Below are 14,685 nucleotides of genomic sequence, written 5' to 3'. Positions count from 1 at the left end.
TGCATCGAAAGCAAGGAAGTGGAGGTCCTCTTTGATGCAGAGCCCTCTTTAGTCCCCTAACTTAAGGTTGTAGTCAAGGGAATCAACTGGCATCTCACCCTTCAAAGAATTGTTCACTTCTTCTACTGGCTACCAGTGGAGTTGATAAAAGACTGGTGATGACAAAACTGGACCATTGCAACATAGGTGACCCTGGTCTGCCATGAAAGGCTCATTGTCAGCATGCAAAGAGCCCAAAACCAGGCATCCAGGCGCAGCCTGTAACCAGAAGACGCCTGACCACAGCCACCCAAACATGAAAGCTTTACATTGGCTGCCAGTAGATGCCAAGATCAAGTTTAACATATCTGCACTATCCACAAGGCCTGATAGAGCCAAGGATCAAAACACCTACAACCACCCTGATGGAGCGAGATAGAAAACAAAATTTTGTTTAATCTCGTGAAGTCATATTTCCATAACATGAATAATAATATTAATGATTTGTGATATGTCGTGCTAATACAACTTAGATTAAACTTTACACATGGGGGGACTAACATGTGTGCTCATAAACGTGCATAATTGTTGCATCTTTTTGTTCGTGCAAAATAATAAAATAATTTATTGTTTTCGTTTTTGTCATTACTAACTGCTGCAAACATAAAAGAAGCATGTGCTTGTTTTGCTTTTCCTTGTTTGTGTGATGTCATTTCTACTATTCTAGGTGCATATGAGTCTCATGGAATAACGGAGACTGGTAGATATAAACGCTGCTTTATTTGTTTGCAATGGCTAGGTAACATTTTGATTAATCGGGTGGGTTAATTAATTAGTGAACCAAGGGGTGGATACAGAATCTACATTATTTCTTACATTAATACTTTTCTTGTGTTTGTTTTATACTAGAAAGCTTAAATTGCCTGCTTTTGGGCCTAGTCACTTGAGTCGCAGAAAAGAGCTGACTTGTAATTCTGCAAAAGTCACGAGACACCCATTTTGAATTATTCGTCAAAAGCTGCGTTCACAAAGCAAAAACTAATGTGCTGTCATCATTCTGTCGGACATGGCCAAGGTCGAAAGTGAACATTTTGTCAGCCTTAACTTGGCATCCGCGGAAATTGCTTGGACGTAGTGAGAACAAATTTGAACATTTGTTGCAAACTCAGGAAGCTCCTGGTTTCACGTGGAAGAGACAATGGTCTTTATGAAACATGAACTAATGGAACTTTTTGAAAAGTGGGTGACATGTCACTTGTCACTCTCAGCCAATGGGACGTCGAAGATTTCTGAAAACTTTCCTTTACGTAGTTAGTTAGCGTAGAAAGGTATAAAAAGTCATGCCCCTAGGGATGGGCTGGCTGCTGCTTTCTGACTTTCCGATGAGGGTGAAGTGCTGACGGACTTTGCGTGGAGCACGTAAGAATCCTCAAAGAACTTTACTTTAATTTCTATCTATTTAGCTCAGTTAGGGAATTAGGTTTTAGAAATGCTAAACTTTATATATTTACTTTAAATTTGATTCACTTACTTAAATCGTATTTTCTCATATTTCTTTACAGTCATGCTTGCTTTATTGCTAATAAAATTCATTTATAAAACTATCAATTTATATACCATAATTTAGTAAATAAAATCTTACTTTTGACAAACAAGCTGGTCTTGGTTATTCAGAAGTGTAGGTTACTATTAGCTAGATCACGTCGCCAATGGTGGTCGTTTAAATGGTCAAGTTTTATTCTAATGACAATATTCTTTTCGCAGATGTATAAATATGTATATAGTTTGTAGATAATGTGTATATAGATTTAATCTGACCACCTGATTCAGTAGGCCCAAAATATGTCAGGTTTATAAATGGGTCCATATTTAGTATAGAATTTTGTTTATAGGTTATGAAGTTGGGTAGCGTTGTTTATGATATATTTTCTATAGGCCGCTGGATCAATTCTCTGGTAGCAGAAATTGATGGTTGCTAAGGGTAACCAAGGTAATATGTTGGTTGCTAAGGGTTACTAAAGTGTTATGGTATGGAAATAGGATCGATGTTTTAACACATGTTAAGTTCGTTTTTCGTGCTATCTGTAAGCTATACCGGTATAGATTGTGTGGCGAGAAATTAGTCACGCAAGCCATCTGTTCTGTTTGTAGTGATATCGCCGAGTATCACAAGAGGTATCGCCGTGTACCATAGTGTTGTCGCCGAGCAGCACAGTTTTAGGGCTAGGTCTGAATCTTGTAAAGTGAGGGTTTTCTAAGAAATTAAAGCAGCATGAGAATAGGGACAAAGCGCCTTCCATAAAACTCACTGTGATGAGAGTATTAGTTATATCCAAGCTTGAGTGAAGGGTAAATTAGCGTCGGTGCATGATTATCTATAAACAGGTTAGAGTCCTGTACGGGTACATGTTTCATATCTATAAACAGGTGAGAGCCCTGTACGGATAACGTCGTTATTTTGCTAACGGTGCATGATCTCTATAAACAGGTGAGAGTCCTGTACGGATTTCATGTGTGTTTGAAATTAGGGAAATTTCAGTGTGAAAGTGCGAGTTTGAATTGTATTTTATGTTCAAGTGGAACTCTTAGAACTTTCACTTCGCGGTGGGTTCAGAGCAAAGCGAGTTCATAATTATACGTGTTAGAAGGGTGGGGTAAAGGTTACTCTACTGACAATTGAATATTATCCTTAGTGGATACTTGAATGTATGTAAACTATCCTAAATAGTGAAACGAACAGATGTTGTCCTTATAGTCATCGTTAAGAATTAATTTACACTGAAAAGTGTTCTTAAAATGGCGCTGTGAAAAGATTTTGTGAAGGAGGGGTAAGCGCCAGGAGTGAGAAACGAGAAACCGCAGCTACTGTGTACGTCACAGAGCCGCGCTGGGATTGGGTGACCTACGTCACAAGCTATATTCTGATTGGCTCTTGAGTCTCTGACGGCCTGTGAGCTGATTGGTCCTTTGGAAAAACTCCAAATTTATTGGTTGAACAGAAAAGTGACGTAGCTCAACTGTCATTGGCTTGTTGGTGTGTTTCGCGCACGGATTGGTTGTTTTTCGGAACATCCCGGAAATATTTTACGAACGATTTTGTGAATTAGTTTTAACTCTTAAAAATGAGTTATCATTTTAAACATGTTGAGAAAAAGCCAACATTATTTCAGAAGTTTAAGAATTTATTTTCACCTGACAAGAAAATCGAAACGCGAGGTGGTAAACTACTTCATAAGTATAAAACACCTGCAGCGTATATGGAAGGTGAATATGGATATCATACTGTCTTATGGTTCGATAGTTGGAAACGCTATACTAAGAACGACGGTGTTTTAACTTGGCCTGATGATGGTTCATTTAATGTAAAAGTTTTAAGAAATTTACGAGAGAAAATGAATGCTCTTGTTCCAAAACCGAGACCAACTCAATTTGAAGCTTTAGTTGAGTGGGAAGACGAGATGTATCAATTACAAAGAGAAGCTAGTGGAATTAAAAGACCTTCTAAAAATCCATCTTGGAAAAGAGAAACTCATGAAGATAGATTGCGAATGTGGAGACAGGGAAACATGAGTGAAGGATTATATTTAATTCATGAAATGGTAATGGGTACTCCTACAGGGAAATCTATGGAAAGTGAATCTGAGGATGCAGTTATGGAAGAAATATATACAACTGCTAGAAAGAATCAGCCTTTGAGACCTCCTAGATCATGGTCTACTCCGGTGGTTTCTACTGAAACTTCACCGAGTGCACCTCCAATTAATGAAGCTCCTAAACTTTATCCAAATAATTGTGAAATCATTGAAACTCCTAGAATACCAGAATTCGAGAATGCTCGAAATGAAGGTAGACATTTTACAATGGCTCCAAGAGCAAGAGAACCTCCAAAAGATTATACAAGAGAGGCAAGAAATGTTGAAGATGTTGATTATAATGAATATTTAAGATCAAAAGAAGAATTAATAAAAAGAATGACTAAAGGCATGGAAGCTGTGACAGTTCCAGTAACAATTGGTCCTGTTCAGCCCGTATTTGACCAAAAAGAAACAAACAAAACTGGATTAACTATTCCTTTAAATACAGAAATTCAAAAGGCTGCTGAAAAATTTTATTCAGACTTATCTGAAATAAACTCTTCTAAATCGAGAATGCCTGATTTAACCTTTAATGAGGATTTATCTCCAAAAACACCAATGGGTGCTATATCAGATATAGGGAGTCCTGAAGTCAGGGTAACCACACCAAAACTTGATGTGGCCAAATTAAAAGCGAATATCGAAGAATTAATAATTGGAACAATTGGTCCAGATAGTTTAAATTACTATCGAGATGATGAACTACTGTTCATTTGTAAAAGCATTCAGTGGAAAACGAAAAACAAATATGATCAACTAGAGGATCTAGCAGCAGAACTTGAAATCGATGTGAGTAAACAAAAGAATTTTGCAAAGCATTACAGATTAGACTTTTCAGAAAGTGACATTGAGAGTTTAAACTCAATGGGAAGAATAGTTCACATTAAAGATTTAATTGTCTATATCAAAAAGCTAGGAGAACTGAACAAATGGAGAGTAAAATGGACGAAAAAGAAGGAAGATGAAAGATTGGAAAAATTGTCAAAACAATTTCCAATGAGAGAAATTGCAGGTGGAGGATATGTTCATGTCCCTTGGTCGAGACAGGACATTCTGTTATTTACAAATGACTTTCCAAAATTGAGGGAGAAACCAGTTGAGTGGTACAGACAAGTCGATAGATTTATCAAAGTGTCAAAAGTTCTGTGGATTGATTTAGATGGATTTTTTGACATTGTCGTTCCATCAGATCTTTGGACAGAATGCAAGATATCGATTAGTTGGCCAAAAACAGAACCTGAGCGAATCAAAGAAACAGGTGCTCCAAATCCACTTGTAATGGATTTTTATGAAAAAGTAATTGTTTGGATGAAAAACAAAATTCCACCCAAAGAAGTCGATTGGGTTAAAATAGAAAGGACAGAACAGGAAACAAAAGAATCAGTTCATTCTTTTTATGAAAGACTACTGTTAATTTTTAAACAATACAGTGGTTATGAAAAATTAGACTAAAAAGACATGAGTCATTTTGTCTATAGATTTGTTTATGGACTAAAACCTGAAATTGGAGAAATGATCAGAAATAGTATTGTCGGATGGCAATCACTATCTGTAGATGATATTCTAAGAAAAGCAAAGTATTGTAGCGATGAAATAGAAGTAAAACAGAAGAAGCTGAAGGAGAAAGCCATGTGGGCTCAGGTAAAGGTGGCTGAGCAACAGATTGCCAGCATGGGTAATAAGAACACTAATTTCGTTCAAACTGGAAATACAAACCAGATACAAGGAAAGTTTAAAAATAATAATTTCACAAAGAAATTTAGCCCAAAGATTGAGGAGTTGAAGCAAAGATTACCTTGTTTTAATTGTGGCGAAATTGGACATTGGAGAGACGAGTGTCCTCATCCTCCTAAAAACTTAAAGAATCCCTTATTGAATCCACAGATGCAGAATGGTGTTGACCTGCAGCGACAGCTACAGATACAACAGGGGTTAAACGAATTTAATATTCAGCGACAGTTACAGCAACAGCAACAACAACAGGTGAATAATCGTCAAGACCAATTGCCACAACCACCTTTTCCGAATTGTGGGGGAGTTCAAAAATATAATCCAAATGTGGGATTTCAGGGAAGTGAACAGGTAATAAAACCACAAAAACAGCAAAAGCAGCAAAGAGTTCAAATGCAAAATGCTTCACAACAATTTTTATTAGCAGAAAGTCAAGACAGCGATTCTGATGATTATTGCTGACGGTGCCCGAGAGAGGAGGAAGAGTGTGTTGTTGGAGCCACTCTTGAGGTTGACCAGTCTGGTCCTTTTGTAAACGGGAAAGTTAATGATGTAGACATCACTTTTCTAGTGGACACTGGTGCTACCCGTTCTACTGTTAGATCAGTAGAAATTGAAAACCTACCTCTCTCTGGGGATACCATCCAAGTTGTCGGAGTAAGTAATCAACAAATTAAAACAGACTTAACTGATCCAGTACCAGTTGAAATTGGAAATTACAGAGACAAACACAGATTTGTGGTTTGTAATAGTAGTCCAGTAAATCTATTGGGCAGAGACATCCTATGTAAAATGAATTGTAGAATATATTGTTCTCCTGATGGAGTTGAGTTACAAACAATGGAGGAAGATGGTTTATACAGAATGACAATGATGATGATGGAAGCAGAAGAAACAAAATTGTTTCCTGCATTTGAAGAAAAAGATTTACCTGAAGAACTCAAAGAAACAGTGAAATCTGAAATATGGGATTTTACTGGAAATGAGATGGGTCTGATGAAAAAAGTAGATCCAGTAAAAATTACATTGAAACAGGGAATAGAATTTCCAAACACTCCACAATATAAAATGAAAACAGAAACAATTGAAGGTATTACACCTATAATTGAAAAATTAATCAAGCAAGGTGTATTAAAAGAAATGAAGAGTAGCTCTTGTAATTCACCAATTATGGGAGTTAAAAAGTCTAACGGAACATTTAGAATCGTACAAGATTTGAGAAAGGTTAATCAAATTGTCGTTCCATGTTGTCCTGTGGTTCCAAATCCAGCTGTAATTCTATTTCAGATTCCACATGATGCTGAATGGTATACAGTCATTGACCTTTGCAATGCATTCTTTACTGTTCCCTTACATCCAGACAGTTATGAAATTTTTGCTTTCAGATTCCAAGGTAAGACCCTCGGATGGTCAAGAATCCCTCAGGGCTATACAGAAAGTCCTTCAATCTTTAACGAATTGTTAAAAAGATCATTAGAAGACCTAGACTTACCTGGTAGGTCTACACTAGTGCAGTATATTGATGATTTGTTAATAGCTGCAAAGACAAGAGAAAATTGTGTAACAGACACAATAATTCTGTTAAATCGCCTTGCAGAAGAAGGACATAAAGTGTCCCCAGCAAAACTACAGTTTTGCAAACAAGAAGTAAAATATCTTGGTCACAGAATTGCAAAGGGAAAAAGACAAGTAACAATAGAGAGAATAAAAATGATTCAAGCAATGTTACCACCAAGAACACAAAGACAGGTCAGAATGTTCTTGGGAATGGTTGGTTACTGTCGACAATGGATAAGTGGATTTTCAGTAATTGCAAAACCACTACAAAGACTGACAAAGTCAGATGTAAAAGATCCAATTATTCTCAATGATGCTGAGATGGACTCTTTTGAGAACCTGAAAAAGAGCTTATGCCAAGCTCCAGCTTTAGGTATGCCAAATTATGAGAAAGATTTTGAACTGTATTGCAGTGAGAGAGAAGGATGTGCATTATCTGTGTTAATTCAGAGACATGGAAATTTAAAGAAACCTATTGCATACTTCTCTGCAGTTCTTGATCCAATTGCAAAAGCATTACCAGGTTGTTTGAAAGCAGTTGCAGCTACAAGTATCAGCCTCGAACAAAGTGAGGGGATCATTATGGGATTTCCTGTGAAAGTTTTTGTGCCTCATTCAGTTGAAATATTACTGACAAGAGGTAAGACTCAACATTTAACAAGTAGCAGATTGACAAAGTATGAGAAAATCATACTGGGAGCAGATAATGTTTCGATTTCAAGATGTTTAAATCTGAATCCTTCTACATTACTGCCTGATTCTGAAATTGTTGATGACATTGAAACAGAACATGAATGTTTAGATGTCATGGAATTCTGCACTAAACCAAGAAAAGACATCAAAGACAGACCTTTGTCTGAATCGGATTTTGTCTACTTTGTAGATGGCTCATGCTTAAGATCCGAAGGAGGTGTCTTAAAAGCTTCATATTCAGTTTGTACAGTCGTAGATGTCGAAGAAGCATCATGTCTTGAAGGAGTTCGTTCAGCACAAGTGGCTGAATTAATTGCTTTAATTCGTGCATGTGAAATATCAAAGGATATAAGAGTTACCATCATTACTGATAGTCAGTATGGGTACGGAGTTGTGCATGATTATGGACAACTCTGGTCACAGAGAGGATACATGACATCAGCAGGATCACCAATTAAAAATGCAGTTTTCATTAAGAGATTAATTGAAGCAATACAATTGCCAAAAGAAATCGCCATTGTTAAGTGTGCAGCGCACACTAGAGGAACTGATTATATTTCCAAGGGAAATGCCTTCGCAGATGAAACAGCTAAATACTGCGCAAGGAAAAATTATGCATATAATCGGGAGAGGAGTAAAGAAACTGATTCAAATTCATTAATGCTAACAACTGTTGTAGAAACATGGCATGAGATTAGAGATTTACAAAACGAAGCTGAAGATGAAGAAAAAGACTTATGGTTAAGATCAGATTGTAGACCACGTGAAGAAGATGGAGTGTGGGTTTACAAAGATGGCAGAGTAGTCTTACCAAATTGCTTGATTGCTGACATGGCTAGATTATATCATGGTCCAGCACATCTGGGAAGAGATTCTATGGTTAGACTTTTCAGAGAAACATGGTTCAATACCAAGTTTAGAACTATTGCTGAATCTTTTTGTCAAAGGTGTTTGTCATGCCAACAAATGAATCCAAACAGAAAATCAGTGGTGGGGACAGGAATAATTGGTCGAGAAGGTGGTCCCTTTACCAGGTTACAAATGGATTTCATTGAAATGCCCTTACACAATTGTTTGAAATATGTGCTTGTAATTGTATGCTTATTTTCAAGATGGGTAGAGGCTTTCCCTACACGACATTGTGATTCAATTACAGTGGCAAAACTAATGCTCAGAGAAATCATCCCAAGGTACGGTTTTCCAGTCACTATTGAGAGTGATGGAGGAAGCCATTTTGATAACAAACTGATGAAGTTAATTTGCGAAGCCTTGAGCATTGAGCAGAAAATACACTGTGCATACAGACCAGAGGCATCAGGAGTAGTTGAACAAATAAATGGAACAATTAAAAACAGAATTGGAAAAATGTGTCTTGAAACAGGTATAAAGTGGACTGATGCTCTTCCACTTGTTTTGATGTCATTAAGAAGTACACCAGATAAAAAGACAGGTTTGAGTCCTCATGAAATTTTAATGGGAAGAGTTATGAGGCAAGCTTTTGTACCTGTAGGTAAACTGTTGAGCATAAATGACAGTGCAATTTTGGATTACTGTAAAAGGTTATCTGATATGGTAACTTCTGTGTCTAATCAGGTGGGAACTGAAGCTCAATCAGATGAAAAGGTTTTGACACATGATCTGAGACCTGGCGATTGGGTCAGAACGAAAGTACATCGGAGAAGGAATTGTCTAGCTCCTAGATGGCAGAAACCTAGGCAGATAGTTTTGATCACTACTAATGCTGTAAAGTGCAGAGGATTGAAACGTTGGATTCATCCTAGTCATACTATTCCAGTACCAACTCCTGAGAGTTCTGATGTTGAAAGTGATACAACAGATGATTCTGATTCTGAAGCAGAAGGCGAAACAGAAGGTGAAATAATTCCAGATTCTGAAGATCGACAAGAAAGTCGACATCTGGAAACTGTGCCAGTGAATGGAAATTTGACAAGAAAAGACTTGGAAATAATTGAAATAGATTCTGAAGGTGAAGAGAATCTGTTAAAAGGAAAGATAACTGAGGATTCGGTTGTCTACATTGAAGACAAAGAAGCAGAACAAAAAGAAGTTTCAGACCAGGAGAGTATCGAAAGGCAGAGAACAAACTCTGAAGTAAGGAACAAAAATCTGAAATCTGGGAAGTTGGAGGTAATTGAGGAAGAGGAGGAAGACGAATTACCGAGTACCAGTGATGGAAGACAAAGTGAAGTTCCTGAAGGAGTGAAATTGCCGAATAGAGAAGTTCCTGAGTCAATTGAGATTTCAGAATACGAAACTGAAGAAAGTGACGTGGAAGGTGAAAGTGAAAACAGAAAGAAAAGGACTTGGAAGTCAGAATCAAATAATTCTGAACCAAAGAAGAAGTACGTGAGAAAAGCAGACTACTGGCCAGGTGGAAGATTGAGAGTCAGATTGATTAAAAAGCCAAAAGAACAAGTTGAAGAAATCAGTAGTCAAAAGAGTCCTGGAAAAGAAGTTGGAGTTGGAAGAAAAATTGAAGTAATATCGAGAAAAGGGAAGAGAATAATAAGACCAAACCAAAAATACAAGTCTCCTGAGTGGACTTACTTAGTAATCCCACCTGTTATTGACATATATGATAGTAGTGAAGAAGAAAACGAAATCCAAGAAATTAGTGACAATGATTGAAGTACAGAAATATTAAATTGGCAAAAGGCTGAAGAAAATTTGTTAGTTGACACAAGGTCGAAGAAAAACTGTTTAGTTGAAGAAAACTTATGTATGACATAAGGTCGAAGAAATCTTGTTTAGGGTTTTAAAAAAAAAAAAAAAAAATATATATATTTTAAAAGGGGGGTGTAAATATAAATTTAGAATTTTAAAATTTATTTTTATTTTTTGAGGCTAAAATTAACCAAGAATGCCTTATGTTAAGGAGAGCACTTCAAAGTGTTCTGTTTTTAAAAGATGCTGTAAGATGACTCTGGTGTGTCTGCTCATTTTAGTTCTGCTCTGGTTGGTTCTAGCTGTGATTATCCCTTTGGAGATGAATAGAGAATTACACAAAGTTAACATAACAAGCAAAGCTCTGGTTAGCCAAACTAAACCTAGTGCGTCTGCAAAAGTTATTGATCATCAGCCTAACATTCATCAAGATAAATCAATTGGTGATTTTTCAAGTAATACATTCACAAAGCTATTGAGTGAATATGTTAAGGTAATGGATGCAAAAGACTGCTACGTCTGTGTTAAGTTACCTGCTTCTGTTTCTGAGGGAGTAACATATAATATGCTTCCTCTCACTTATGCTGTAACATGTAGTGTATTAACTAGTTTATTTTATCAAACTGGACGTTTAGAATATTACTATTCAAATTATGATGACATTTTTGCAAATATTAAAATTGATAATGCTTTAAATAAGCATAAGAAAGCAAAACAAATGAGAGAATTTTTCCTTGTTACTAACGAACTCACTTACGAGTATGCTTACAAGAATAATCTAACATGTAAATTAAGTGCTGAAGGAAAGAAATTTTTGAATATGGTTGAGGAGAGAAGAGCAATTTATAAGAGGAATGAATTAGTCAAGCAGACTAAGTCAGCTTTCTGGCAAAAAGAGGATGAGAAATTAAATGGCAAAGTGCTTGAAAATATTGCAATTCACATAGACAAACCAGTTAGTGGAAAACTTTGCATTAGAAGAGATAATACACTTTTTGATAATTATTTTGTAGGTGCAAGTAACTGTGAAGATACTTATCAGATTTTGGGAGGTTGGGGATTTAAAGGTGGAAAAGATCCTATCTTTCCTGGGATTTATTTTGTTTGTGGTGACAAAGCCTACTACAACCTTCCAGACCACTGGTATGGAACTTGTTATGTGGGAATTGTTTTTCCTAAAGTGTTTCATGTTGACAGAGATTCAGAAGGATTGTTTAAAATTCATAATTATGTAAATAGAGTTAAAAGAGAAACTTTTACTGAAGTTCTGGGAGATATTTTTCAAGCTGTAATACCTTTTGTTGGTATAACCCTAAATGCAGGGAGAATCAGAAAATTATCCACTATAGTTGATAGATTATCAACTGACACAGCTGATGGATTTCAATTAGTGAATGTTGAAGTTATTGCAATTAGATCTATGGTAATTCAAGACCGCCTTGCTTTAGACATACTCCTAGCAAAAGAGGGAGGAGTCTGTGGCATTTTACATGTACAACATTGTTGTACATATATACCTGATGAAAGTAAGAATATTGAAATGTATATTAAGAATATTACTCAAATGCATTCAGAGATAATTCCTTTAGAAGAAGATGATTTTACAGGGAAACTTTCTAAAAGGTTTCAAGCAATTAAAAACTGGTTTCATAATATCGGAAGTTCAATTCTTGGCAAGATTCTGGCACCTTTGATTATAATAGTATTCATTTTTATTTTGACCAAAATAGGTTGTTTGTTACATAAAAGAAAGAAACAGTTGAAAGAAAAGAAAAGAATCTATAAACTCAGAAAAGAAGAAGAAAGAGAGATCGAATTACAGGAGTTACATAGAGAGCGTTATGCTAATTCCAAAGATTATGCAGAAACAGACTTTTAGGTTTACTGATACAAATGAATTTGAATCGATTTCTTAGAAATTTAAATTATCAAAATTTTGAGTGCTGGTGTGGTGATTTGTTAATCACCAGATGAGGGAGTTGATGGAGCGAGATAGAAAACAAAATTTTGTTTAATCTCGTGAAGTCATATTTCCATAACATGAATAATAATATTAATGATTTGTGATATGTCGTGCTAATACAACTTAGATTAAACTTTACACATGGGGGGACTAACATGTGTGCTCATAAACGTGCATAATTGTTGCATCTTTTTGTTCGTGCAAAATAATAAAATAATTTATTGTTTTCGTTTTTGTCATTACTAACTGCTGCAAACATAAAAGAAGCATGTGCTTGTTTTGCTTTTCCTTGTTTGTGTGATGTCATTTCTACTATTCTAGGTGCATATGAGTCTCATGGAATAACGGAGACTGGTAGATATAAACGCTGCTTTATTTGTTTGCAATGGCTAGGTAACATTTTGATTAATCGGGTGGGTTAATTAATTAGTGAACCAAGGGGTGGATACAGAATCTACATTATTTCTTACATTAATACTTTTCTTGTGTTTGTTTTATACTAGAAAGCTTAAATTGCCTGCTTTTGGGCCTAGTCACTTGAGTCGCAGAAAAGAGCTGACTTGTAATTCTGCAAAAGTCACGAGACACCCATTTTGAATTATTCGTCAAAAGCTGCGTTCACAAAGCAAAAACTAATGTGCTGTCATCATTCTGTCGGACATGGCCAAGGTCGAAAGTGAACATTTTGTCAGCCTTAACTTGGCATCCGCGGAAATTGCTTGGACGTAGTGAGAACAAATTTGAACATTTGTTGCAAACTCAGGAAGCTCCTGGTTTCACGTGGAAGAGACAATGGTCTTTATGAAACATGAACTAATGGAACTTTTTGAAAAGTGGGTGACATGTCACTTGTCACTCTCAGCCAATGGGACGTCGAAGATTTCTGAAACTTTCCTTTACGTAGTTAGTTAGCGTAGAAAGGTATAAAAAGTCATGCCCCTAGGGATGGGCTGGCTGCTGCTTTCTGACTTTCCGATGAGGGTGAAGTGCTGACGGACTTTGCGTGGAGCACGTAAGAATCCTCAAAGAACTTTACTTTAATTTCTATCTATTTAGCTCAGTTAGGGAATTAGGTTTTAGAAATGCTAAACTTTATATATTTACTTTAAATTTGATTCACTTACTTAAATCGTATTTTCTCATATTTCTTTACAGTCATGCTTGCTTTATTGCTAATAAAATTCATTTATAAAACTATCAATTTATATACCATAATTTAGTAAATAAAATCTTACTTTTGACAAACAAGCTGGTCTTGGTTATTCAGAAGTGTAGGTTACTATTAGCTAGATCACGTCGCCAATGGTGGTCGTTTAAATGGTCAAGTTTTATTCTAATGACAATATTCTTTTCGCAGATGTATAAATATGTATATAGTTTGTAGATAATGTGTATATAGATTTAATCTGACCACCTGATTCAGTAGGCCCAAAATATGTCAGGTTTATAAATGGGTCCATATTTAGTATAGAATTTTGTTTATAGGTTATGAAGTTGGGTAGCGTTGTTTATGATATATTTTCTATAGGCCGCTGGATCAACCCCACTATACGACTAAAAGGGGGGCCATATTACCAAGGTAAAGTATCGCCGCTTTTTCGGCGAATTGTGCCGAGAAAGCGGCGATACTTCTAGCGCCCTATTAACAAGGGCATGCTAATGCCTGCCTCAAGCCCACTTTGCATGTCAGCGAGAAACATCGCTAATGACATGCAAAGGGGGCGTTGCCACGTCCAACCACATGTAAAATGTGGTTGGAGGTGGCAACACCCTATTACCAAGGCAGGCGTTGGGAGAAGGAGACCTGCGATAAACTCGTTTATCGCAGGTCTCCCAACGCCTGCTCTGATCAGGTGTTAGGCATTGATAACATGGGGGTGTGGATCATAAAGATGAACCCCCCCCCCCCATATTATCAAGGCACACATTAGCGCGTGACAACAACACTTGTTTTCACGTGCTAATGTTCCCTATCGCCGGCTTTCGCCGGATTTAATATCGCTTACGTGTTGCACGTTGATAATGAAGTGCTAACACGGCGATAAAATCCGGCGATAGGGAAATGTGCGATGTGCGTTTTTTAACGCACATCTTGGTAATATGGCCCCCTCCTGTTCCCTGCACCTATAGATCTTATTACCCAAGCAGCTTGCTACCAGTTCCCAGACAGATGCAGAATCCTGGGAGGTCAGAGCCCTAAACTTTAGGAGGACCTGAGTCCCTCGGATTTCAACTCAACCCCTTGCACTTCATCACTGCAATGAAGACTATAGGACTGCCCCCGCCCCAGTACTGATTGGATAAAACTCCCCACATTAAAACTCCATCTTCCAAGTAGAACTGTACAAAACTTCTCAATAATAAAATAATGTATTGATTGTCTTGTTTGAACTGCCTTTGACCTCAATCCTCTGTTTTGCTAAATAAAAACAATATTCATAT

Source organism: Lissotriton helveticus, chromosome 3_1 (assembly GCF_964261635.1).
Source record: "Lissotriton helveticus chromosome 3_1, aLisHel1.1, whole genome shotgun sequence".
Lineage (NCBI taxonomy): Eukaryota > Metazoa > Chordata > Amphibia > Caudata > Salamandridae > Lissotriton > Lissotriton helveticus.
The sequence above is the reverse complement of the archived record's forward strand: the minus strand, read 5'-3'. Positions refer to the sequence as shown.